At 49.0% G+C, this 25,371-nt stretch overlaps 1 long non-coding RNA gene across 1 annotated transcript; it reads right to left on the bottom strand.

The window, feature by feature from the left end:
- Positions 1 to 7,425: 7,425 nt before the first annotated feature.
- Positions 7,426 to 19,562, bottom strand: LOC109320421. Its single transcript, XR_002103788.1, has 3 exons — positions 19,484 to 19,562; positions 11,423 to 11,429; positions 7,426 to 7,437 (listed from the first exon to the last, which is right to left on the bottom strand). It is a non-coding gene; the product is annotated as an uncharacterized LOC109320421 (long non-coding RNA).
- Positions 19,563 to 25,371: the final 5,809 nt, after the last annotated feature.

A 25,371-nucleotide genomic window follows, 5' to 3' on the forward strand; every position in this document is an offset into this window, starting at 1 on the left:
CACATGTCTGCCACCCCCTCAGCACATTTCTTCCCCCATCTGCTGTGCATATCTTCCTTAATGACATCCAGAAAGTGTCAAAAGGGGTCATGGCCTTTACCACCACTGGGGGAGGGAGAGTTTCTCACAGTGCTCCCAGACCCTGGAACTGGAGCAGAGGCTGCAGATGGCGTTCCTGACACTGAGTCACATCTTTAATCATGAGAGCCCTCTGCATCCTGCTCCTACAGGTCACATGGTGGCTGATCTGAGAAAACGGTATAGGTCAATGCCCTTCCTGCCTGGGACCTGCCTCTCGGGCATTGCAGAACAATAATGAGCAGCTTCTAGGCAGTCACTCCTGGATCCCAGCAACCTACCTAAGGCAACCTAGGCCCTCTGGAATGGAGCAAACTGAGAGCTTCTGAGAGCTGAGCCAAGGGATGCCCTCAGCTGGGCACCATTTTTGTAGTAACTGGAGCAGAGACATAGCAGGAAGGAGATGCTTCCTATGGGAGGGTGAATGGCCCCAGGTAGGGGCTGCACTGCTCTACCCCAAATACCAGATTCATTAGTTGCAATGACTCTTGCTTGGTTAGGGTTGAACTGAGAGCCAAAGGGCCTTCCACACCATCTTACTTTGTAAGTGTGTCCCAGTCCTCATATTTCAAACGGACTGATTTGAAATATCAGGACAGAAGGAACCTGGTCCACATTCATCTGAGTCTTTCTGGGACCAACTCTCTCGCTGAATGAAAATGGGAAAGTACCCAAGGGATTGTCCAGGCCGTGCATGTGGTTATCACTCGGGACAGGCTAATAGAACAGCTCTTAAACTCCTCCCCCAAGGCTTGCTGTACACAGTGCTGTCCCACACAGCACCTAGGAGTTGATTCAGCCTAGGCCTCATGGTCACTGAGGAAGTAAAGCATGAACCACAAAGGCTCAAGCACCAAAAAAAGAGCCTGGAGGGGAGCTTTATTTCATGTTTTTAAAATGTCCCCATTTTTTAAGCTGATTGCATGGTTTTGATTGGCCTGATCTGGGGTGTTTTTGTTCACAATGCAGCTGCAAGCTCATGCATGGATATGAAACCCAACTTCTTTGCAGAATCAGTATGCACCCCCAGAGCATTCCCAAGGCACCAAGATGATGCACCAGCTCCTCAGGTGTGCAGCAGAAGCTTCCCTCAGGGAGCTGAGAGCTGTGGGACAGCCCATGTGGAGCCTGTCTGCTTAGACACACATGCTGATGGAAGGTGGGATTTTAAACCAGATTAGGTGATGCCCCTGCCTAACAATGCTTCTGATAAGCCAGTTGTTTGGGAACTCACTTAAACTGCAAGGATCTATTCACATGAAAAACAGAGCATCCACTGGAGAGTTGGTTGTCTTGTATACAGCTAAGGCCTGAGACTGCCCAGTCCACAGGCAACTAATTGCAAGACAAGACCAATTGCCTGGGCTTCAGGGAAGGGACCTGACTGCCAGTGCTATCCTGCCCATCTGTCTTGCAGTTAACAGTGCTGGGGTGGAGCTGATCAGCCCCATCAAATGTTGGATTGCTGAGGAGATGAAAGGCATGATGCAAAGCAGCTTCTTTGGCATGGTGAGACTGACCAAGGTGGGGCTGCCCAATGTAAAGAGGTGAAGGGGCAGGAGCATCATGGTGATCAGTGGTGTCATGAGCCTGCAAGGTAACTAGGGCTCAAGGCATACTTCTCTGGGTCTGTGCACCATGGGGCTGGCACTGGATTGTGTGCCAAACTCCCATCAAGCAGCATAGACGTGTGGCTGTGGCATGGCTAAAGATATGTCTGTCTTCTCCCACTACTGCACTTTGGAGTTCTAGCCTTGGTTTGGAGGCGTGAAAGCCATTAAGCTTTAGAGTTGAAAACCTGCTGGCACTGTGCCCCTCTGCTCATGCCTCAAGTCTCACATTGCACACATGCACAGTTTGGAATGCCACTAAGTAGTTGGTCTTTCTATACTTGGTGCATCTGTTTTTAAAGCCCCAGCTCCTGGAGTCAGGAGGTAGGACGAGACTGTCATAGAGCAGAGTCTGGCTGCACTAGGCACTGAGCAGACAGAACAAAAACCCAGTCCCAGACCTAAGGAGTTTACAACCCATGTTCTATGTCTTAACGGGTACATCTACATGTACATTAATGCGTCGTAATTACAGCTCATTAAATTTAGTTTACTGTAATCGGCACTACTTAACGTGCTGTAATCAGCAGTACTGTGCAGTAGTGCTGATACACGTCTTTTACATGATGCTAATATGCAGTAGATTAATTTTATTGCCCATTAGCACAGCTTTTGAGATGAGGTTCTAATGTGCGGTAGAATTAGTCTACTGCGCTTCTAGCGTCTTGTGTAGATGTGCCCAATGAATCTTGTCTGCCCTCAACATTAGATTAAACTACAAGAAGGCCTTTATGGGAAGGTTGAGGGCTGGGATAGGAGAGTCCCTGCCTGCCTGGCTGAGTCCTTGTTGAACTGCTACAGTGATACCAGCAGCCATGATGTTTTAAGGTGTCTAGAGTCTCTGATAAGTCTTTTTTCTATTCATACCAGAAGAAAGACTCTGACACCACTCCTCATGGCAAAGAGTGGGTTGCAGCTGACCTGGTTTACGCAGGAGGGGAGACAGGAGTGGGCTGGAAAATGCCCTGGCAGGGGAAGTTGCATGATATGGCTCATGTTATATTTTGCGAGCATTGCGCTTCTTACCTCGCCCCCCTCCATCTTCCTCACCAAGGGTCTGGGACCCAAGCTTGTTGGCTGGGAAATGGGCAGAGCATGGTCCACTGGGCTGGGGCAGGTGCTTCTGCCCCACCCCCGGGGTGACAGCAGTGGTCCTGCATAGCACCCTGGCCAATGGAGGATGACTGCTTCCATCACCATGGCAACCACAGCAGCACCTATGGGAGCTGGGGTTTATCAAAGAGACGAGAGGTGGCAGAGACACAGCCTCCCCCCCCGCCCCCGTCCCCAGGCTGCGGTTTCCAGCGCTTGACTAACTCTCTCCACACTGAGGGGGCAGGCTGGGCCCAGGCTGGGAACAGCTCATCACCCTCTGCAGCCCCCGTGGTACCTGTCACCCAGTGCAAAGGCCTGAAGGCGGAACGTGGCGTCTTCTTTGGAGGTTCCCACCACAGAAGTCACAGCTCCCGCTCAGCCTGGAGATCAGATCTTCCACTTCCCAACACGCAGGCAGCTCTCCCCAGCCACCCACGGCAGGCCTATGCGCCCACTGGGCCACATCCTCACCTGCTGTAAGCCACCACTGGCTGCAGCAAAGCCACGCTGATTCACACCAGCTTGAGACCTGCCCCTCCCTCCCCTGGCTTGCTTTTCTTTTGGCTTATACCACAATCCCTTTTGTTTCAAAGCTCTGCATCCATCACTCCTGCAACCGTAGCTAAGATGCTGGCAACCTCGAGCAACCTCGAGCAAGCCACATTCTCTGTCGGGGTCTCAGTTTCCCCTTCTGTCTTTAGACTTTCAGCTCTTGGGCCTGTCTCATACTAAAAGATCTGTACAGAGCCTGGCACCATGGGACATGGGTCTCCTCTGAGGACTGAAGGCACCACTGGAATGTGAACAGTTAATAATTGAATAAGTGTGGGTCCCTCAGGGCATATTTCAAGGCCATGGGAGTTGCCATCTCATATCTGTTCCCAGGACTGTCTTGTCCAGTAGCCCATCAGCAGCAATACGGACCCACTCCTTCAAACAACAACATATGACGGGGCCCACTGGGGCAGTTTTGGAGTGTCTAAGCAGAGAAGCAGGGGGCATCTCAGCCAGGAGAAGGGCACCCCATGCTGTCATGGTCTTGGCTAAGGGAACTCAGGCTAACACTGCTCTCACCTGACAGGAGCCCATATCCGCTGCCCCCAGCATCTCCCATGACATCTTCTCTCTCAGTGCCCCCACTCTGCTCCACACTCTGGTTGTCATGGCAAGCCTGTTTCTGCTTCAAGCGGCAGCTTTCCGTGTGTTACCTGCTCCACTAAGCTAGCTCAGGAGATTATGTATTTTCTCCTCAGATGTGGTGAGGCACTTTGTGGGTTTACAGTAAAGTCTGGGAGATAAAAATAACCATCCCTTGTGAAGTGCAGGTTCAGGAAATGCCTTCTTATTGGGCTGCTGCAGAGCTAATTACAGAGGAGAAATCTGCAGAGTCCACATGCTCTATCCCACCCGGGACGTTTCTTGGCTTCAGACTTTCCACACTGAAAAAGGTCCCGCAAGTGGCGGCTCCAAAGCTGATGGCCCCAAAAGGGTTTCTGCCATCTTGACTGGGAACAGTGGAATTTGCTGATTAGTGTCTGTGAAGCACCACTGCCCTCTGAAGAAGAAACTTGGATCGGGTGTGCTGAGTGTCAGAGGCCCTGTGCTGATTGGAGAAAATGGAGAATCTCTTGATGCAAGTGAGAGGGGACTAAGGCTTTGTGACAGTTTAGCCCTCTCACTGGTGCAGGGGAGCTCTGACTAGTCCCAGTGGGTGGCAAATGACAGACAGGAAGGCTTAGACATTATAGCGGTGGACGCTTGCTTAAAAACCGAGAGAGAGAGATCTGCCATGAGTTTGCCACTGGTTTTCATTCAAAGTTCTCCCAGCATTTTACAAAGGCACATGAGGGCAAGAGTGATCCCCATTCCTTAGGATTGGACAAGGCGGTCCTTAGGAACAGACCCCCGGATGCCAAGCATCATGTTCTCCAAGCTGCAGTGCATGCCAGTGACAGCAGCTCAGCCCCTCCACTCCCAGCCTCATGCTCTAACCACAAGGGCGCACCACCCTCAGTGCTGAGCTCCGTGGTCAGGAGTTGCAAGACAATGAGAGTACAGGGGCTTGCTACAGCAGGCCAGTGGGGGCAACCACAGGGGTTAATTAGCCACCCTTCTCTGATCTGCTCAGAGGAGTTGAGGGAGGTGCTATGCTGTCTGCACAGTGCCCTAGAGAACACAGTGCACCCGGCTCTGGGCTCTTGGTCCACTCCATGTTTGTTATCAAACCCACCACCCTACATTGCCTAGCTGAGCAGGGTCACAGCTCACTGTCCTGGATAAATAGTTTCCCTGCCTCTTCAGAGCATGGCCCAGCCCTGCCCACAGTCTGGGATTTATCATTGTCTGTGGGCCTCCACCTGCCTTGTGGGACACTGGTTACCCCATGCTGCCTGCTGCATTCTCTCTTCTGCTGACTACACCCCTGCCTCTTCCTATCCAGATGTTGTGTTCAGTGATCTTTAATCAGCTCCCGAGTTAATCGTGGAAGGTTTCTACAAGAGCCTCATCATACAGGCACTGAGTCACAGAGTCATAGAGACGCAGGGCTGGAAGGGACCTCTGTAGGTCATATAATCCAACCCCCTGCCTGAGGCAGGATCAGCCATATCCAAAACCATTGTCTAACCTCTTAGCAAAACTGTACAGTCAACCCTGACACAACACCAGACATAACACCAGACTCTGACACAGGTAGAACAGAGGGACTACAACAGCTAATGTCCTGCTCTGTTGAAGTTGTTCATATATACTCAAGAGCTCCCAGGTAGAGGGACACCGGAAGGGCCCCTACTGGCAAACCCCGCCACAGGCCATACCAATTTGACCATGGGGTAAAAATCCTTCCTGACCCCGAATAGGAAGATCAATCTGACCCTGAGTAGAGATTCAACATCCTGAGAGTCACAGACCTCAGGTCAAGGCTGGGGTCTGAATCCAGCCGGGCTGGGCTGTCCTTTGTTCTGGATTTCAATAGAATCTGGGTTTCAGGAGCTTTCCTAGGAGGGACTTGGGGGTGGGATCTTTGAGAGTTGGGATTAATCTCAGTAATTACTACTAGCACCTGGGAACACGTGAACAATATATGTCCTAGGAATATGCTTCTGGGACTAAGCAGATGTACTATTGTCTCACCTCCAAAGAGGAAAGAGAGCTCCCTGTGTGGGGGAAATTCCCCATTAGGCTGCATTTATCAAGAACAAGTGCTCCCAAACAGCCAGCCAAAGGTCGCATCTCCTGGGACAGTCTGGGCAAAGATTGCACACGTGCGCCCCACCTGCAGTCACCTTTGCTCCCAGGCACTGGCAGCAGACAATGGCATTTCTATGTCAGCAGGCAGCTGGGTGAGGCAGCCGTGCGTGGTCTAACTGGTACCAAGCGCCCTCAGCCTATCTGTCATGGACTGTGTTTTATCTTCCACCTGCAAGTCCTTGAGATAGGCAAAGTCCCCTGCAATTCAGGGCATGAAATTTGGCAGGGGCAGCTTACTGTACAAACTTCCACATTATGCTCTTCTCCCTGGAGCATACTGAGGCCTTTGTGCAGCGCTTGTGAGGTTCTTTGTCCTCAGCTCAGGTGAATTTTGTCAGGGGTGGCTGCTGCTTAACCCTTAAAATGCCAGCTGATTCTAAGGGAATTGGATTTGGGAAATTGCTAAATTTCCAGGGTTCGCTAAGCCCATAGCAGGGGCTGCTGAGTTAGGAAGCAGGTTGGAATCCCTACTGACTTTGGGCCAGGCTCCCAGCACATACGGCCTGCCTTGGACTGTTCCATCAGGCAGCTAGGGAAGGCAGGAAGTCAAGCAGGGAACGCCAAGGAGAAGGAGTCTGGGTTGAAAGGGTCTCCAGACATGGCACCACTGCATAAGACTGCACTAAAAGATAGCTAAGGAGGTGGGAGAAATCTTGAACCCCCTGGGAGAATTGTAATAGTGGTGATTTGGAGCGTGACACCAAGATGCTTCCAAGAACAATATGTATTCTGAATCCAGTTTCTGAAAGTCTTGTCTTGCTGAGGGCTGCACTATCAATGCCCAGTTGATATAGTTATCGATCAATTATGGCTCTTTTCCAAAGTTCATGGTTTTCAGTTCAAGTCTGGTTAACATAGTGTGAACTACACAGTAGTAAAAAGGTCTCAGAACACTGCTTACTATAACAGTCTGTACAAGATGCACACCGTCAGAAGCAAAAACATTCCCATTTTACTCCACCTCACCTTTGGTAGATTATTTTCACAGTACCTGTGCAGCATGTTTTGTAACCATAGATGAATTGGGGTAAGGTGTTAACTTTTGGTTTTATACCTCTTTCTTTTCAAGAAGCTTCTTGGGGAATTTCACAACAGCTCTGAGAACACCATGCACCTCATGGACTTAAGCAGCAGCACTGAATACAGAGTACTTAAAATAAAGATCCAAGTTGCTATATTCCCTTTATTACTGCACAAAGCTCTATGCTTGATGCAGGGAGGAGCTGGTATGCCTGTAACACAGCCCAAGAGAACTGAGAATCAGAAGGCATACAAACAGGGAGAGGCACATGCCCTGAAAATCCAAAGTTTTGTCTGCTTTCAGCATTTATAGTAAAACCTGTCTGCTAGGCTACTGCCCATGAGACTTCATCATGGTGATTGTTCTAGCTCTATGCTTGGTCATCTGAATCCCCAGTTGCTGCTAGTGTAGCACATTCTGGTGTTGGGAGGCAAAGGCGAAAAGTTAGTGGAAGGTTGCCCATTTGTGAAAGTGAGGGATCCCCTTGTAGAGCTGCAGGTTACCACATGTCAATGCAGAGTCACACCCAGTACCCCTTCAGCCCATTGTTCAGGGGGTTCCTCCAACATTTTCCAACCCCTGAGTCCTGCACCACCACCTCCCTACCCATTCCCCAGTTCCTAAGGCCTACTAGAAGCTTACTGGGGCTTCCCAGTAGAGCAGCCAGGGTGGCCTTAGGGTGAGGTGAATGAAGAGCAGGAGTTGGAAGGCATCAAACATCAGGTCTCCAGTGGGGTTGGTGTGCTTCAGGGCCATAATGGGCATGGGCATTGATGAGATGGTGGAAGGGCAGCTTGGTGGCACTGATCACTTTCACCATGTGCAGAGAGGAAACCAAGACGTCCCTGCATTAGCTTTCTCCCCTTACCTGCCTTGCCTGGTTTAGGGAGATTGACCCCTTTCCCCTGCAAGGTGGTATGGCTGTAGGTTCAGCACACTGGTACCTGTGCTAACAGAGTGGGGGCTGTATGAATAATGACCAGGTCATACTCTGCATCAGCTCTGGGCTGGGGTCGCCACCACCTTCTGCAGCTTGTGCCTTTCCCTGTGCTGCAGGTGGTGTGATCTCAGCCAGCTGCAGAAAAGGTCTGATTGTTCGGCCCTTCAAGGCACTGCCTCCTTGTCCTTAGCTGCTCCATGTCCAGAACAGACCTGGTGACATTACAGTCCCCGTTGTGCAGTTGGGGTGACAGAGAAGAGAAGTGACTCGCTCAAGACCACATGGTGAGTCAATGGCAGAGCTGGGAATAGGACCCAGGAGTCTGAGAAGCCACACCCATACTTTAACCACCAGGCAAGCTGCAGAAGTTTAAAGGACACCCAACCTGATGGAGCAACAGTCCCATCTTCTGCGGGGAATCACCCCCTCAGCTTTGTACATCATCTTCCCACTTGTGAGGGGATGCAGAGTTATCTAAGGAACTATGAATCACAGGGAGGGAGGAAACCCTGTGCCGTGCTCAGAGGCCCTCAGTAAGACAGACCCCCCCAGTGAGAATCCCAGGGAATCTGAGCTGAGAACAACAGCCCCGAGTAGCGTCCAGGGTCCCATCCTCGCCACCCTCTGGGCAACTCAGAGCCATGAGCTTTTGGCTGTTTGCCAATGCCCCATCCCTATGCTCCACCAAGCACCTTTTGCTGGATCCCTCCTGCCCCTGAGGTGTGTCATGTGATGCCAGGGAGGATCATGTATCCAAGGGGCAGAAGGGGCACTGGGTTGTGGCATGTGCCCAATGGGAGATAGACTCCAGTCTTCCTCTACCAACCATATCCAGCATTGTTTGGTAAGAGCCCTTCACTCAGAGTTGGAGAGACATGAGGAGGGGCTCTAGGTGGGTGAGGTTTTGGAGAGAGGTGCCAGGAGAGGGGTTTTGATGCAGCAGGGAGTAGAGGCTGGTATTGGCAAGCAGAGGGAAGAAGCACAGAGAAGGACAGGGATCCAGTTCTCCACTCAAGCTTGACTGAACCCAGTAAGAGCTAACAGGACTGACTCCTTGTGTGTGCAGGTTCATACAGGGTCACTCAGTAAGCAGGGCAGGGCTTTTCCTCACTTCCAACATAGGCTGGATTGAACCAGTGATACGGAAGCACCAGTTTCGCTTTCTTCAGTGAATGACCCATGAGCCAAACTCCCAGCCCCTGCACCCATCATCTGAAACAGAAGCCAATGGAAAAAAAGATGCCATGCTGAAGGCAGAGGGATGGGCCTGTATTCTTGCACCCAGGTTTGGGATATGGCCAGAAGCTGGTGTGAAAGCTAGAGACAGGAAAAGTCCTACTTAACCACAATCAAGTTCCCCTCCAACACTGCCCCTCCCCTTACTCAATCTGCACACAAACACCAACCTTCCTTAGGTCTACAAAAGACGCCAAGACAACTTGAGGTCACCTTGTTTCTTGTCTATTCCCTGGGCAATCATGGCTACAATACTCCAACCCTGGTACTTAATAAAGAGTAAAGAAGGGGGTCCTGAAACTGAACAAATTCCAATGTGGGGTCAGTTCCCAGGTCCACTACACACTCACTGTGTGATGTGAACCAGGGTAGGTCACGTCCCCTATCTAAGTCTGCCCAGCTGGAATACCCAGGGTGTCCAACCTGTAACACATGTGCTATAAGTGACACAGGCAGGCTCTTTGTGTGGAATATGGCAGATCAGGGAGGGGACAAGCAGCAGATAGGATAGGATGCAGCACAGCAGCAGATAGGGTAGGATGCAGAAAGCGGAGCAGCACAGGGGAAAGGGAGCACAGGGCAGCATGCAGAAGGCAGAGGAGGGAGACAGCAGAAAGCAGAGGAGCAAGTCAGGCAAAGAAAAAGGACTGGAGTAGCACTTAAGCCTTGGGCAAGGCTATGCCTCCCCAAAAAATGTTGACCCCGGCTATTAGAGCTCCAGCCTACCTGACCTTGGCTGTATGAGGGCAGATCCTCCAGCAGCTAATAGGAGTTGCAGCCTGCCTCTGTGGGCACTCTCAAGACCTGGGCATGTATGTTCTCTTCTGCACCATACTAGTGCTTGGTTGCTGGTGAATGTAAAATGCAGACACCGATGAACATGCTTTGGGACACCTTTCAGTACCAACTTTCCTCATGCACCAATGTTGGCACTACCTGGTGCATGCACCTGCAGTGACATCCAGTGGCAAATACTGGTAATTGTAGCAGTGAGCTCTTGTGTGTCTTATGAGGAGAAGAGGATAGTTGTGAGGAGTGGCTGAGGGGGCACAGTGTACAGGGGCATCTTAGTGGCCTGCACTGGTTGGATGGGAGGGGAATGGCAGAGTGGGTGAGGAAACCCAGACAAATCAGCTGGAGGTGAGGATTGAGGAAACTTGAAAAGGGCTGGGGTGCTACAAGAGGGCAGGGGGTCAGGGCAGAAAGGGCTGGGATGGCTTCTGAAAAGTGGGAAGGGAAGGGATAGACCACCAAAACCTGGAAGGGCCCTGAGTAGTGGGTAGAGCCTGCATCAAATGTCTGGGGGATCCTGAGTGCATCTGAAGCACTGAGATGGAGGAGGCACCCAAGGTAGGAAGAGGCACAGGCAAGATATGGGCAGCCCAGGATTCAGAAGGACTATTGGGAAGGGCAGGAACAACATGCAGGGGTCTCAGAACAGCTGGATGGACAGAGGAGAGACATCTAACAAGGGGAGAGCAGTAGGTGAGAGTGACAAGTAGTGAAGCTAAAAGATGCTAAGGCTCTGGTGCCTTTTGCTTTAGACACATCTATAATTATCAGATGGTTCCACTGGAGTGTGGTAGGGGCCACATAGCTGTCTTTCTGCTGCATGCAAGGCCTTATCATGGACACTACAGGTGTGGCTGGTTTTGGAACCCCTGAACACCATGATCACTACAAGAAGTCTCATGCCCTACTTAAAGGGATGCTACCCCATTCCTACATTTGGCAGGGAGGACATGAGAAAAGGGTGGGGATGGTGGGTGGGAGAAAACCAGAGGGGCAAGGGAGAAGTGGGAGCCGCAGGTGACAAAACAAAGTAACCCCAGGCTTCATCCTTGGACACCTGCAAAGGCTAATACTTAAAACACCCTTCCAATGCCAACTCTCCTTCTCTTTCACACGCCCACCATAGAAAGAGAGATGCTAGCTCACTGGAGTGGGAGTCATGCCCTGCTTACATTTGAAGTTCATTTGTTGATTTAAACCCCATTTCCAACACCACCCACAGCTTCTCCAAATAGCAGCCAATCCTTCTGAAATGTTGATGGTGGCATCTCCACCCAGGGTGTGCGCTGAGAAGTACAGCAAAAACCAGATGCAGAGTTTGACTATTACTGTGCTTTGATAACAGGGTTGTCATTTTTCCACTGTCATTTCTGGACCGTATTCCCCATCAATAGGTTGGACTGGCGACCTCACATTGCCCTGCCAAGGACAAGGGCATTTAGGGACTGGGGAAAGTGCTAGTTGGGCTGGAAGGCAGGCGTGTTAAAATGTTACATAGGATTAGTTTTAAGTGTGGTAATGTTAAGCTATAGGTCTGGGTACCAGGACTCCTGGGTTCTGCTCCTGGCTCAGGACAGGAAATGGGGTTTAGTGGGTCACAGCTGGAACCAGCACTCCTGTATTCCACTCCCAGCTAATACCTGGTTTAGGATACTCATGCAGCCTTAGCTTTTCCACACTGGTCAAACAGGGATTGCTCCTATTACCACTTGTAGTAGCACCCCAGGATCTCATTGTGTTGGTTGCTGCTCACATGTATGACAAGAGATGGCTTGTACTTTAAATTTATTGGAGCTTAAGCAGGCAAGACAGACAAAGGGTTTGGAGAGGAAGGAGTGGTAAAGTGAATCACCCAGGGTCACAGACTAGGTGAGGGGCACAGGGATAGCACTGAGCCAAACCCAGTGTAGTGTCTTTCCCAATGACCTAGGCTGCAGGACAGGGCTACTGCAAAGCTCCATCCACTAATATCTGGAAAAACCTCTGCAGGCTCTGGACAGGCAGTGCCGGGAAGGTGGGACTGCCAAGGAGGGGGTATTTCTGCCAACCTTTGGGGATTGGCAGTTTGAATTCGTTCTGGTGGAATCGAGTGATGGGCTGTGACCAGTGAGAGGGTTTCACTTCCCACTCCCAGACAGAAATATCTCGAGTGACAGCCCTTATTAAAATCTGGAGTGATATTTTTAACCGGCACCGGGTGAAAAAGTACAGAGGCTTCCTTTGAAAGTGCAGCCACTGTGACCGTGCGCTGGGAAGGGCCAACAGCTGTTTTGTTACAGGGGCTACTCCCTCCCTACCATGACTGCTGCCTGAGCCTACACGCCACCATGCACCCTAGGGATTTGCTGGGAAATGAGTCTAATCAGGCATCAGCCCAGCTCCTCATGTCCCATCAGCCCTCACATCCTCCTTTCACCCCTGTGGCTAACCCTTCTCCATTTGCCCAGCACCATGGCCAACCCCACTTTCCCAGGGTGCCATGGGCGCTGCCACTTTCCTGTGTGCAGCATCAGGTGCAATGTCTCTCACTGTCCCAGACTGACGCTGGCAGGGGATGATCCCACACCCTGACCATACTGACACCAGCGACAAGCGCCCAGCTGCCAATGACAACTGCCCCCAGTTACTACACTATGGCCAGAGCTTAGTCTTAGTGGCCTTGCCTCTGCCTTGGATGTAGCCAGCCCAGCCACAGGCTTCCTGGGAGCTGAAGGGGACCTCATTTCCTATTGATGTGGGTGGGTGCCTAAGCATTTCCCAAGTATACTCAGTGCTGTGCAGGATAAGGCCTTGATGTCCTGCCCTCTGAAAATGCTAAGGCCCTGAGAAGTGGGATGTGTGGGTGCTCAGGCCCCACCATCAGCCAGGCCATAAGTGGGGAAAGGGTCAACAAAGGTAGACAGGGCCAAAAAACTGAGCAGGAACAAGCTACAATGGGATGCAGACACCATTTTGTCCAACAGTATGGCCCCAAACAGTGGGGCCTTTCTGGGCCTTCACAGTTAAAAGCTGAGAGGCAAGGGAGCTCCTCACCTGTGTCCTTCATACTGACCCCTGAGGCTAGGAAAGGCTTAATATGGAACCAGAGACCCCCATCAGGGGCTGCCCGGGTTGCTATCTGAGGGTGATGTGGGGGGCACTTGGCCAAAGGCTGGTCTGGAGATGCAGATGGCAGCTGCTAGCTGCAGCTGGGAACAGGTTCTGGCTCACCATGTGGGGAAGCAGGGGATGTAAAATTGCCTTGGAGAATGACCAGGCCCTGCTGCAGTTCACTAAGAGGAGCCCTGGGAGCCCAGGGGTCCTGCCCAGATTTCCCATGTGTAATTAACTCCCACTTGGGCAAATACATCTGCATTTGGGATTTTACCTTGTGTCCTGCCATGCTGCTTTGCAAGGCTAAACAGCTGAGTATCCCCCCAGCATGGGTGACTCATGCAGACTGGAGTCATGCTAGAGTGGGCTTAACCTGTGATATTCCCTCCTCTCCATGGGGCTTTCCAGGGGAGCACAGTGGCTGAGGGCTTGGGCTACCTCTGTGGGACCCACTCAGATTCATCCCATCCCCATACTAATGCCAGTGCAGGGCTTATGTGTGTCAGAGACATTTCCCAGGAAGCCTCACATGTCTCCAGGGCCCTAACTGCCACAGGCAGAGTAGCATATAGAAGCTGGCTTGCCCCATCCAGCCTGGTTCCAAATGCCCCTTGCCCAGTCTGGGGCAAGTTGACTCGGAGCAGGGTGCAGCCCCCAGCTATGGCAGCAGCAGGACAGAGTTCTTCACTGGCTGCCTGTACCACAGGCGCCCTTTTGCAGTTCTAGCCATTGTGTGGGCGCCCAGCATGACTGAACTTTGAAGATGATATAAGAGAGAGAAACCACAGAAAGGCCCTGGATGATTAAACCCTGGGTGCCGTTTCTCAGAAGCAATTGTCAGTGACCGCCATACAGTTCCCGTTGTGTCTGAGCCGACTCTGAGGTTGGCTCTGAAATGAATGTGGAGCTATCTGGGAGCCAGGGCAGGAAAACCCACAGAGGACCCGTCTCCTGCCAGAGGCTCAGAAATGACAAAAGCTGTCTGACCGCTGGGCAGGCTTTATCCCAACCTGGGAATTCATCATGAAATGGAGGTTGTGTATGTGTGTACATGTATGTGTACATGCACATATGTGTGGGTATGCATGGATTCATGTGTGTCCTTGCATCTGTGCACTCCCTAACTGGGGGCAGGTGGACCTCTGTGTGTGTATGCCCACATATAGACATGGACATGCACAGCGGATGCGGGTGACAAGCATAGGACTAATACACTCTTGTACTTTCACATGGATGCCCAGACTCTGGGACCAAAAGAAACCACTGTGACCCCCTGGTTGCATTCCCTGGGGTCACGGGCCAGACAGTGGTTCCCAGAAACAGGAATAAAGCACAATCTCTTCTTAAAGACGCCAGAGTGGGGGAGGTGAGACTTCCATCTCCCTTACTGAGATGGGTGGCAACACCTTTGTTGTTCACCCACTGAGGTTCAAATCCATGAATCCTCCTGTCCCTGGCCTCAGGACAACACAGAACTGGAAGGGACTGTTTGGGTCACTGAGATTACAGCCAGCTGCGCAACAGACCTATTGCCTGCTGTCCTTGTGGGAGGATGTGCTTCCTGCAGGCCTGGCAGGCAGTTCTGTCACCTCAGAGGAATCCCTGTGCTTCAGGTTCCCTATCTGCAAAGTGGGGATAAGAGTACTGACCCATCAGTAGAGCTGCTTTGAGATCTATTGATGAAAAGCGCTAGGTAAGAGCTAGTAATTTGCACTGCAGTTCCTGGTTCAGTCTCCCACTGTGCAGAGAGGCCCCACATCCTCCAAGGTATTTATGCATCTGACTTCCACTGAGAGTTGGGGCCTTGGAGCTTTGGGTTGCAGGGCAGGGGGAAGAACAAGAGGCAAGAGCAGCTTCTCTTCCCCTGGCCACCTCTCCATCGCAAGACCATTGAACACAGTGCTGTTGTACTTGCTGTCCCATGTTTGAACCAATCAGATCTCCCAGCAAATGGGAGAGGCTTCTGTGGGTTTGTTCTTTTGTCTTTTTTTTTTTTTTAAGTAAAAGTTAATCAGAAAGAAGTTGTCAGGGGCTGACGGCTTCCATTACCACGGCAACAGCAGCAGCAACACCTGCAGGACTCGGGGCTCAGATCGGTAACATCAAAGAGATGAGAAGCTGCAGACGCAGCCTCCCCCCAGCCTGTGGTTTTAGAGAATTTGAGTAACTCTCTCCGCTCTGAGGGGCAAGAGAGAGGACGCGGGGGGGTTGGCGGGAAGATTGTTTAAGCTGGGGGAAGAGACATGCAGAGGGAACAACTGCTGAAAGCCCCAAGTGTTTGATAGTTCATGAAGCCAAGTCCCCCCCACATCCCTCCCTCCCCCTGGTACAGCTGAAATGTTGTAAAGTGCTTGACTGAAGCTCAATGAACATCGGGGCACTCTTTCTTTGCCATCTGGGTTTCAAGCGCTGCGGTTGCGACCTTAGCTTTCCCCTGCAGACACAAGGGCTAGGAACTTCTCTTTTTGACAAAGATAATCATAATCCCATGACCCCTGGCACTGCCTCTCTAAGCAAAGCACCAGACCCTGTGTTGAATCATGAAAATAGGGTCATGCTGTTGGTGACAATGTTGCCCAGGGGCAGCCATGAGACTCTAGAGTCCCAAGGACAATGGGCTGTGAGAGGGCAGGGGAAAAAGTATCGCACAGCTTCATTCCAATAGCACTGAGAGGCCAAAGCTGGGTCTCTCTCTGGGTGCTTTCTCAGCCTTTCTTCACTTAGGGAGCTCCAGCCCTGAGTTATTGAAGCATGCATGGCTGTGGAGAGAAGTGGTCCATGCGGTGGCCAGTAGGAGGGGACCAGGGGCTATGTATGGGTGAAGAATTCTCACCATCTCAGGCCTTGTTGGTGGAGGAGGATTCTGGCAGGGACATTTCTTCTCTGGTGGAGCTGTAGCTGCTCCCACAAGGGAAGAACTCAGGCTATACCAGGGCAGGGAGCCGCCTTCCATAGAGGAGTGGTGCAGTCTTTGGAAATGAGGGCAGTGAAAGGGAAGCACAGTCCCACAGTCAAACAGGGCTTTTTACATATCACGCATCACTGCCTGTAACAAAGGCTCTGCATCGCCTGCAATGAGCTGAGCTGGAGAAAGAAGGCCAGGACTCAGGAGGCCTTTAGTGTAGTGTGAAATCTGAATGCTTGAAGATGATATAAGAGAGAGAGATCAGCCTGCCTCCGCGTGTGCTCCAGAGCTTTAGTATGTGCTTCTGGACACTTGGCATGAGCAAAGATCTCTCCCTTACGACTCAACCTGCCACAACTCATACCACTAAGGGTAAACCCTGAAGGCTTAATTTGGCCCTTAGATTATGTGTGTGCAACCACACTGGCTCCAGGCTACATCCTCAGTGGGGGTATCTGCCCTGGGGACGTCTGTCAGCATTTGCCAATGACAAATGTACAGTCTCTTTGCCTTCAGTCATCCCAGGCACAGGGCTGACTAAAACAGCAATGCTCAACCAGGGTGCCATGGCACCCTGCACTGCCTAAAGACCCTTCAAGGGTGCCACAGGGTGCTGCAGAATGTGTGGTGTGCAAACACAAGTCACAGGATAAACCCATAAAACTTCATAGTGTAAAAACCATTCTGCCCTGTTGTAGGCTGTCACAGTTCTTGGCAACAGAAGAACGGCTCTACTATTTTTCTGTTACCAAAAAACAAGTGAAAACTAAGAACTGGCATTTTCCAAGGGGTACCTTTAGCCCAATGAGTGGTGCCTTGAGTCTAGCAAGGTTGAGAATCACTAGATTAGAACTAGCAAATACCTCTGCAAAGGCACTGAGAAAACTCCATCTGGTGATTTCATCTTTGCAGTGCTAGGAGAAGCAAAAACAGGAAGAGGTAGTATTTTTCACCTCTCTAGGGTCTTCCCTCCACAGACCTCAACTTGATTTCCAGGCCCTCCAGAGTCCAACCCTGGTGCCACTGAGATCCATGGGAGCTCCCTAATTCACATCAGTCCACAGCTACAGCAACGTGCCATTTGGAGGGGAGCAGATTTTCTGAGTCAGAAGGGACTATTTTTATACAGACCCCATGGCCTGTTCTCCATGGGGTCAGTGCTGAAACTATACCTGCCCTTACCTGTCCCCCACACAAGAGGCAAAAGAGCTATGGGTGAAATCCTGTATCTGCCAGCGTCATTGGCAAAATTCCTGTCAGCTTCCATGGGACTGGAATTTCATTCCAAGGTCTTTTTTTGCACAGCAGGAGACAGTACATGCTGAGTAGATGAGTTATAGCAGAGAAGGAGCTGGGGTTTCTGCCTTCCTCTGAAGCATTGAGTAATAGCTACTGCTGGAAGTCAAATATCAGTCTGGGCTGGCCTGATTAGGAATGGCAAAACCTGTGTTCCTCCTTAAGAAAAAACTTTTCTGTCTGAATTCAGTGACCAAAAGAGTAACTATACAAACTTGTGAGTACTGGATGTTATCCATGGATATTTCTCCCCATCACAGTTCTGAACACTGCCTGGCCACTGTCTTTACAGCTTTTGAAACATGTGAAAATTCCTCCTCAGCCAGCTAGGCAGGTTGCTGCTGGATGACACAAGTCATTCAACAGGCAGGTGGTTCCAAAGAGGATGGAGCTGGACTACTCTCAGTGGTGGCAGATGACAGAACAAGGAACAATGGTCTCAAGTCGCTGCAAGGGAAATTTAGGTTAGATATCACAAAAAACTTTCTCATCTGGAGGGTAGTAAAGCACTGGATCAGGTTACCCAGGGGTTGTGGAATCTCCATCTTTGGAGGTTTTTAAGACCCGGCTAGACAGCGCCTTGGCTGGGATGATTTAGTTGGGGATGGTCCTGATTTCAGCAGGGAGTTGGACTAGGTGACCTCCTGAGGTCCCTTCCAACCCTAATTTTCTATGATTGTATGACACAAAGGTCCCTATCAGTGTCCCTTCCTAGGCAAGCTGGCCCATTCCCGAAGGGTACTCACTGACCTTCCATCTACAATAAGGTTTTACGGCTCATATGTTACCCATTCATCTTAGAAACCAAAGTAAACAGCGAAATCCAGACTGATCAAGTCTGCAAGGGAAACATGGGGCTATAACAATACTGACATGGTATGATGGATAAGGAATTTACCTGGGGAGATCAGGTGATCCCATCCCTGGTGTCTATCTTCTTTTCACTGACAACTGACATCTGGTGTTTCTGAGGAAGGAAAAAGTCCTGTCAGGCACCCTGCCAACTACCACTGCTGCACATGTCATTTATCTAAATGTTGAGTGCCTGAAGAAGAACAGGAAACTGCCTCACAATCTTGCACAGTGATGCAAACATATCTCCCATCTTCTCCTTACATGTTGTGGGGGGAGGATGGGGGCTGTTTGTCCCTCTTCATCCTGTTGAGGTGCAGATCACCCAAAAACAGGGGCTTTGGGGTCAAGCTGGGTGATGAGTGAGAGCAGCCCCTCCACATTATCCAACAGGAATGGGGCAGAGCAGTGGCAAGAGCCAGCCCTTGCAGATGGAGAACTTCTGTCTCAGGAATAATGCCTCTGGCTTTTTCTGGCTTCTGGATAGGGCGTGTGGCTTTCCACCAGCCCTGAGCAGGGACAAAGCATGAAAACTACCTTCAAGGCCTAAATGGCATGCATTTGTGCATGTTTTAAAATAGTTAGATCCTCAGAAGTTGAATATCAGCACAACTCCATTCACTTTAGTGGGGCTGTACCAGCTTATGCTAGCTGTGGATCTGGCTTACGGTATCTTAAATCTTGAAGACAGTGATGAAAAAATGTAGAGCGGCCTTTGCATCTCCCAAACACTGTATTGCTTTGGCTCGTATGTGAGCTGGCATACGGATGTTAGCTTAGTGTCTTAAGTGGAAAGCAGAGGCTTCTAAAAACAACTGTCTGCAGGGACTTTCCTTTCATTGGCAAGTCTGCCTGTTACAATTGGTAGTTACTATTCTGCACTCTCGCTCCCCAGAGAATTTCACTACCAGCACAGGTGCAAGGGTTTGCTGCTATGCAAATAGCAGGACAAATATAACCATGTTCTGATGGAATGTCTCAATAAGCTAAACTCATAGTGGCACACAGCCCAGGAAAAAAATAAAAAAGAGAAAGACAGCCATTCCCTTAAGGGTTGTGGTGTCATTTCTTGTGAAGGTAGATTTTCTACCTGGGGGTACATTTAATCTGACATGGACCCATTCTCACCAGTGTGATAAGGTACCTTTTTTAAGCCACACAGGGCTCAGAGACCATGGGAGTACTCTCATGGTAAATAGTGCTTGGTGTAAGGGCTACAGAGCTGCCCTGTGCTGTTTGTGGCTGGGCCCACCCATTTTCTTTCAAACCAAAAAGCCAGGAAAGAAAGCTTACTGTCACACAAAGTTGCGGGCAACCAGGTCTGGGGCCACTTGGGGATCTAAAAGTGCTGACCAGGGTCAGGAGGAGCAAGCAGAATCTAGGGACAAGCCAGTGCAAGCAGCCAAAAGATCAATCTGAGAGCAGGGTCTAGAAACATGCCAAGAAAACCAGGATATCATGCAGAGAGCAGAGTCAGAGAGGAAGCCAGGTTGAGAAGCCAGGAGATCTTCAGCAAATGGCTTTTGTGTCCTAAATAGTGAACAATAATATTTTGTGCATCTATATCAACTTTCATCTAAGGATCCCAGCCCATTTTCCGGACTCTCCCATGTCCGATGCTGCTGGCACTGAAGGCAATGGAAGTTTCACACCAAACATTAGAGGAAGCAAGGATAGCCTAGCGCTGAGCCTAGGTATTTACCCTCCACAGCAAGGGAAGCATTACTACCCACATCTACCTGAATGATACGGGAAGGCCTAGCCCAAGGCCACAGGATAGCTTTTTGTGGGGATGATTTGCCTCTAGTCTAAAACTGGTTCAAACCAAGCTATCTTACCCAACTATTAGTAACTGAAACATGGTTCAAATAAAGGCCCAATGCATACAGTATTGCAAGACTGCTATTGACTGTAATGGGGTCCTTATTAGGTCTTAAGAAAATGGTGTCCAGTGACTTGAAGGCTGTTTTTGACATCTGAGGGCCCTGGAAATTGCTGATGCTAACTACATGCGGAGGCGTAGCTGATAATTAAGAAAGGGTGTATTACGGACAAGCTTTCAAGAGGCACAATATGAGTCAAACAGTTGGGGATAGGGTTGGGAGTTGTTCATCTCTGATGCTCCATTTCAAATCCAGCCCAGCTCATTAAAGACCTAGTTACAGTAGCATAATTTGGGGTGGGCAAACAGAGCACCAGTAAGACTTAGAGGGGCCCAGCCACTGCCACTGTCCCAGCTGCTGCTACTACACAAGGCACAAAAACAGCTGGTTACACCTCTGCCTAGTTACCAGCTGTGCTGCAGCCAATGAGGCATGAGTACTGAGAACTCCCAAGTTCCCAGTGAACAGGTACGTTGCTAACTGGCTTCCTCCTTGACAGTCTCCACAAATAAACCAGAGACAAAATACCGCATCATCCGTAGCATGGTTCTTTTTTGCAGTGTGGGTTAGAAAGAGGCTTGGATTCTCTCTCCTCAACCCTGCATCCCTCAAACCCTTCAAATCTTCCTTGTAGCTAAAGAGAAGATTTCAGCCCCCAACTCTGTTAATCTGGCATCACTCAGCCCCTTTAAAATGCCACTCATAAAAGAGCAGACTGCAGAGGACAGCATAGTTTCATTCTTCAGATCCTTTCAAGGGTGCCTTAAGATCCTTGCAAGGGTGCTCTACTGTGCTATATGTTACCACTGTGAGGTGTGCAAACACAATTCACAGGATAAACCCAGAAACTTCAAATGAGAATCCATAGTGTCAAAACCATTCTGCCCTGCTATGGGCTTTCCGAGTTCTTTGCAACAGAAGAACTGCTGTTATTTTTCTATGGTCAAAAAATGAGTGAAAACTAAGAACTGGCATTTCCCAGTTAAGAACCACTGCTGTTAAGTCAACATGAACAGAGCTGGGTGCTGCAAAAACAGGAGGTGCCATAGCAGTGGCTGCACATGGTTTTGCCACCAGCAGCACAGCACCCAGGGCACAGATCTACCCTTCTATGCCCCCGTCACCGGCAGGCATCAAGGTTTGAAGTTCCTAGGGGTTCAGGCAAGCAGCCCCAGTTCAGGCCTCCCCCTCATGTACCCACACACGATGCTGCTGCTGTGTAGAGAGCCCCATGGAAAGCCAAGAATGCATTTATGCATCTAATCAGTTATGCTACTCAGCCTAAGGCTGGAGATTTGGAACCAAAGAGAGACGGTGACAGGAAGTCAGTCCCCACAGCCTTCCTCCCCCCTCCACGAAATTAAAGGAGAGTAATTCCCACCAAGATAGCCAATGAGATATTTGGAAAATACAACTGCTTAGGACTGCTGCAAAGCGCTACCCTGGGAGTGAAAAACACAGGCATATGAAACCATCCAAGTAGTGAAGTTTAATACTTTTATAGGTTTTTCATGCATTATAAAGCATGTTTCAACATTACAGGGGAAACGATTTCTTTTGTGTTCTATTGCAATTACTGCATTTTAGAAGATATGAATCTGTCTGTCACAACATTAACTGAACATCCTGATTAGCCTTCTGTTTAGAGCTATTTTAGTTATGAGTATATGAAGAGTTATATGAAGGGTTATTGACTTCCAATGTCCAAAGAATAATTTTTATTAAAAGAAAAGCCATAATAAAGGTACATTCAATTCTGGTACATTTGCTTTTTAACATTTTGTTCATTGTTCTAGATTACTTAGCACTACTATGATTGAAAAACAGCCCCTGAAAACCATTTAAACAATGATTTAAGGATTTGCTTAAAAGTTTCACAGCTCAGAGGGAGAAATCATTTTTAGCTGCGTATGTTTTACTAGGGGGTAGGAAGGAAGTAGGTAAATAAGAGGAGAGAAAAAAATGCATTGACTTTCTTTTCCCTCATTTTCTCTTTGCCTTTTTTAAAATCTTGTCCAGTTTATTGTGATGAAAGGTGTCAGAAGGGTATGAAATAAGTGTGAACAAGTATGCAGTTGCTAAAACAGGTGCTAAAACAAGTCTGCTGGCTACCAAAGCATTAGCCTGAAACTCCCTCCTCCACAACTCATTAACCGAGACTCCCCTTTAGCTGATGTGTTCCAATGAGCTTTGTGCTGTCACCATAATGATACAGAGCCCTATGGAAAACTTGAGGTTTCTGCAGACCTCTCCAGCAGCTTAAAATGTCTAAACCTACAGCATTTTAGAAAATGAGTATGGTTGGTAGGGGCCAGCCACTGTTACTTTCACCCTCTATGCTGCGTGCTCACAGCATTCACACACCCTCTATGCTGTGACCAGACCCCATACCGACCCCTGGGGTCAGGACCAAGAAGGGAGGCTACCCCAGCAAGCTCTACACACCATGTATGCTATGCCCCAGTTCTGTTCCATAGTATGAGCAAAAAGGAGGTGGGGGAAGGGAAGGAAGCATGCATGGGGAAGCTAGCGCATGGCATATGCAGGTCTGCAGTAGATAATAAGGCTATCACTATGCCTGAGCAGCCCACACCAGGGCACCAGCTGTCACTTCACCCTGTGATCAGAATAGGGGCAAAAGAGTAGCCACCTGAGCGTTCCACACTGGAGTGCCCTTGGGTATTTCTATACTGCCTTTCAGTCTAATACAGGGGTGCTCAACCCCCTGTCCGTGGGCCAGATCCAGCCATGACATCCATCCCACAGGGGTCCCCACCAGTCTGAAAATTTGGTGGCAGGGGACCAGTGGCAGCAATTGCTGCTTCCATGCTGTCAAATTTCTGGATCCATGAGGAGACGAATGGGCTAGACAGCACACTGAATTGTCATGTGGAAGTGGCACACAGGGGCTGGTTGAAGATGGTGCAGGGCTTGTGCTGCAGCATGGGGCTGAGTGGGGGCAGGACAGGACCCAGGGGAGTGGTGTAGGGCTCCAATCTGAGGGTGCAGGGCTGATCCTGACACACAGGGTCCAATCCTACCTGTAGATTGCCCTTGTGCCACTCAATCAGCCTGCAGCACCAACAGGTTGAGCACCTCTGGTTTAATATAAAGTGCTGATATTCCTTTTTCCAATGTGTCTTACAAACTCTGGGCAAAGCCTCTTAACAGATACTTTAAGCTAAGGAAGGGGAAAAGCTTTCAACCAAACAACAATATAAATCATGACATTTGGACTCAGTAGGCAGTCCATTTAGACACAAGGGACTTCTAGTCCTCAAAACAAAAATAGGCAAATCAACTTTGCTTTCCCTTTCTGTATATGCCCACCATCAGTTCAAACTAGAGGAGTTCTCAGTGCCTATTAATTATTGCCAAAGCTAACCTTGTAAAACTCATATTGGGCCCAAAATGGAATGAGGATTCCTAACACAGGACACATCTATACATGCACTTTAATGCACATTAAAATGTCACTAAAACTGTGCTATTTAGTTAATACGCATTAAAATAGGCTAACATTAAGCATTTAGTTAATGCACATTAAGACAGACTAATATGCATTTTCCTAGTACCTCAGGGTTCCTATGGATATGCATGGAAATACTTACAATGTGCTGGAGCAGACTCAATTAATTGATTCTGGTGGAGTGTGCTAATTAGCATGCTCTAGCCAGCTTCGGTGTCTCATGTATCAGCATCCTCATGCTTCAAAATGGTGGTGGGGTCACTTTAACTAAACCTCATTGAACAAGCTTTAGTTAAAGCACCCCCAGCACCATTTAAAAATGTGGGGATGCTGATACATGAGACACCACAGATGCTTTAATTAAAGCAGCTCTCAGAGCCACTCTAATTAGAATGCTGCACCACCCCCCCCCAGCACATGTAAAAATGCCTTCACAGTGGAGGTACTTGATTTAATGTGCGTTAACTGGTGTGTTAATGCACATGTAGACACGCCCACAGTGTCACAATGAGCAAGCTGCAAGGCCTAAACTTTGCCTTCAGATATGCACATACAAAACTCCTAGTGAATTTAAAAGGAATTCCTTCTGTGTACCCCAGAGGCATAACAGAGCAGCTCTGCACCCTGGGAAGTGGATATTGTTGACTATTTTTATGGCCTTCCAATCCCTCCTGCTCCCCAAGGGTGATGCCCAGAGCAGCTGCTCTGGTTGCCCTACTTTATTTATGCTACTGCTCAGGACAGCATTCTGCCTCCACCTTTGAGTGCCTGCCCTGGGTTGGCCTGAACAACACAGGGAAAGTGCAACATAGTTCCAAAAGGTCATAAAAGGGCTTCTTTTTTTTGGATACAGATCATTTGTCCATTCAGTAAAGTCAAATATTGGAATAATTTTTGAACAGTTAGTAGAACAGACTGCATAATTTTTAAGTCTGAGTTTAACAGAATTACTCTAAGAAACTATATAATATTTTATGAACCACAGCCACTAACTTTATTCTTCAGTACTGAAATGGTCTAATACAACTATGCACTGATCACAGTCTGTGCACGGAATATAGGCTTTAAGTAAGACTTCTCAACTTCTGGAATCTAGAGATTGCCAATCTTAATTAATTTCATCTTAAATAAATATTTTGGTTTGTTATATTGGGCTGAGCATTGTTATTAGTGACATTTCCAGAGCCTTGAACCCCAGTCAGAACCAGGGCCCCATTATTCAAGACCCTGCAAACACAGAAGCACATTGTGTCTATACCCTTGTCAAGACTTCTTTAGCAGTTATGCATATTAAGTACCTCTTTCTGTAGGTCCAACCTTCAAAAAAAGTCAAACAACTTTAAAACAAAAGATCAAAATGTATATATACTTACGAGAAAACAGAATTGCATAAGCCACAACATAGGTGATTGGGCATGGGTGATTTATCAGTAAAAATAAAGAAATACGGGAGACTCAGAGAAAATTGTTCATTATGCTGCCTTTCAGAAAAAAAATATCTAGAGAAACTTATTTTCAGAGCAAGATCAACTGAACCAGCAGCATTAACCAACAGCAGAACAAATCAGGCTAGCAACAATTTACAATGCTTAGGGTTTTTTCGATAGATCAGATCATTTCACAAGTCAGCACTGGGTTTTTCATACCTGGCATTTGAATTTTCTGTAGCTAGAGCTGCTAAAATACATCTTGCAAGCCAAATCTGAGTCCTAGTCTAGTGACAGGACTTTTGACAAAAGGACACAGCCGAAATAGATTGCATGTTTCAAAATGAAATACTTCATACTAGGAAGAAGGATTGAACATTGTGTGACAGAATCTGCAGCGTCTGAGTGATACAGGTGTATTTTAA

The sequence above is a fragment of the Crocodylus porosus genome, unplaced genomic scaffold (assembly GCF_001723895.1).
Source record: "Crocodylus porosus isolate Cpor-Errol unplaced genomic scaffold, CroPor_comp1, whole genome shotgun sequence".
NCBI lineage: Eukaryota > Metazoa > Chordata > Crocodylia > Crocodylidae > Crocodylus > Crocodylus porosus.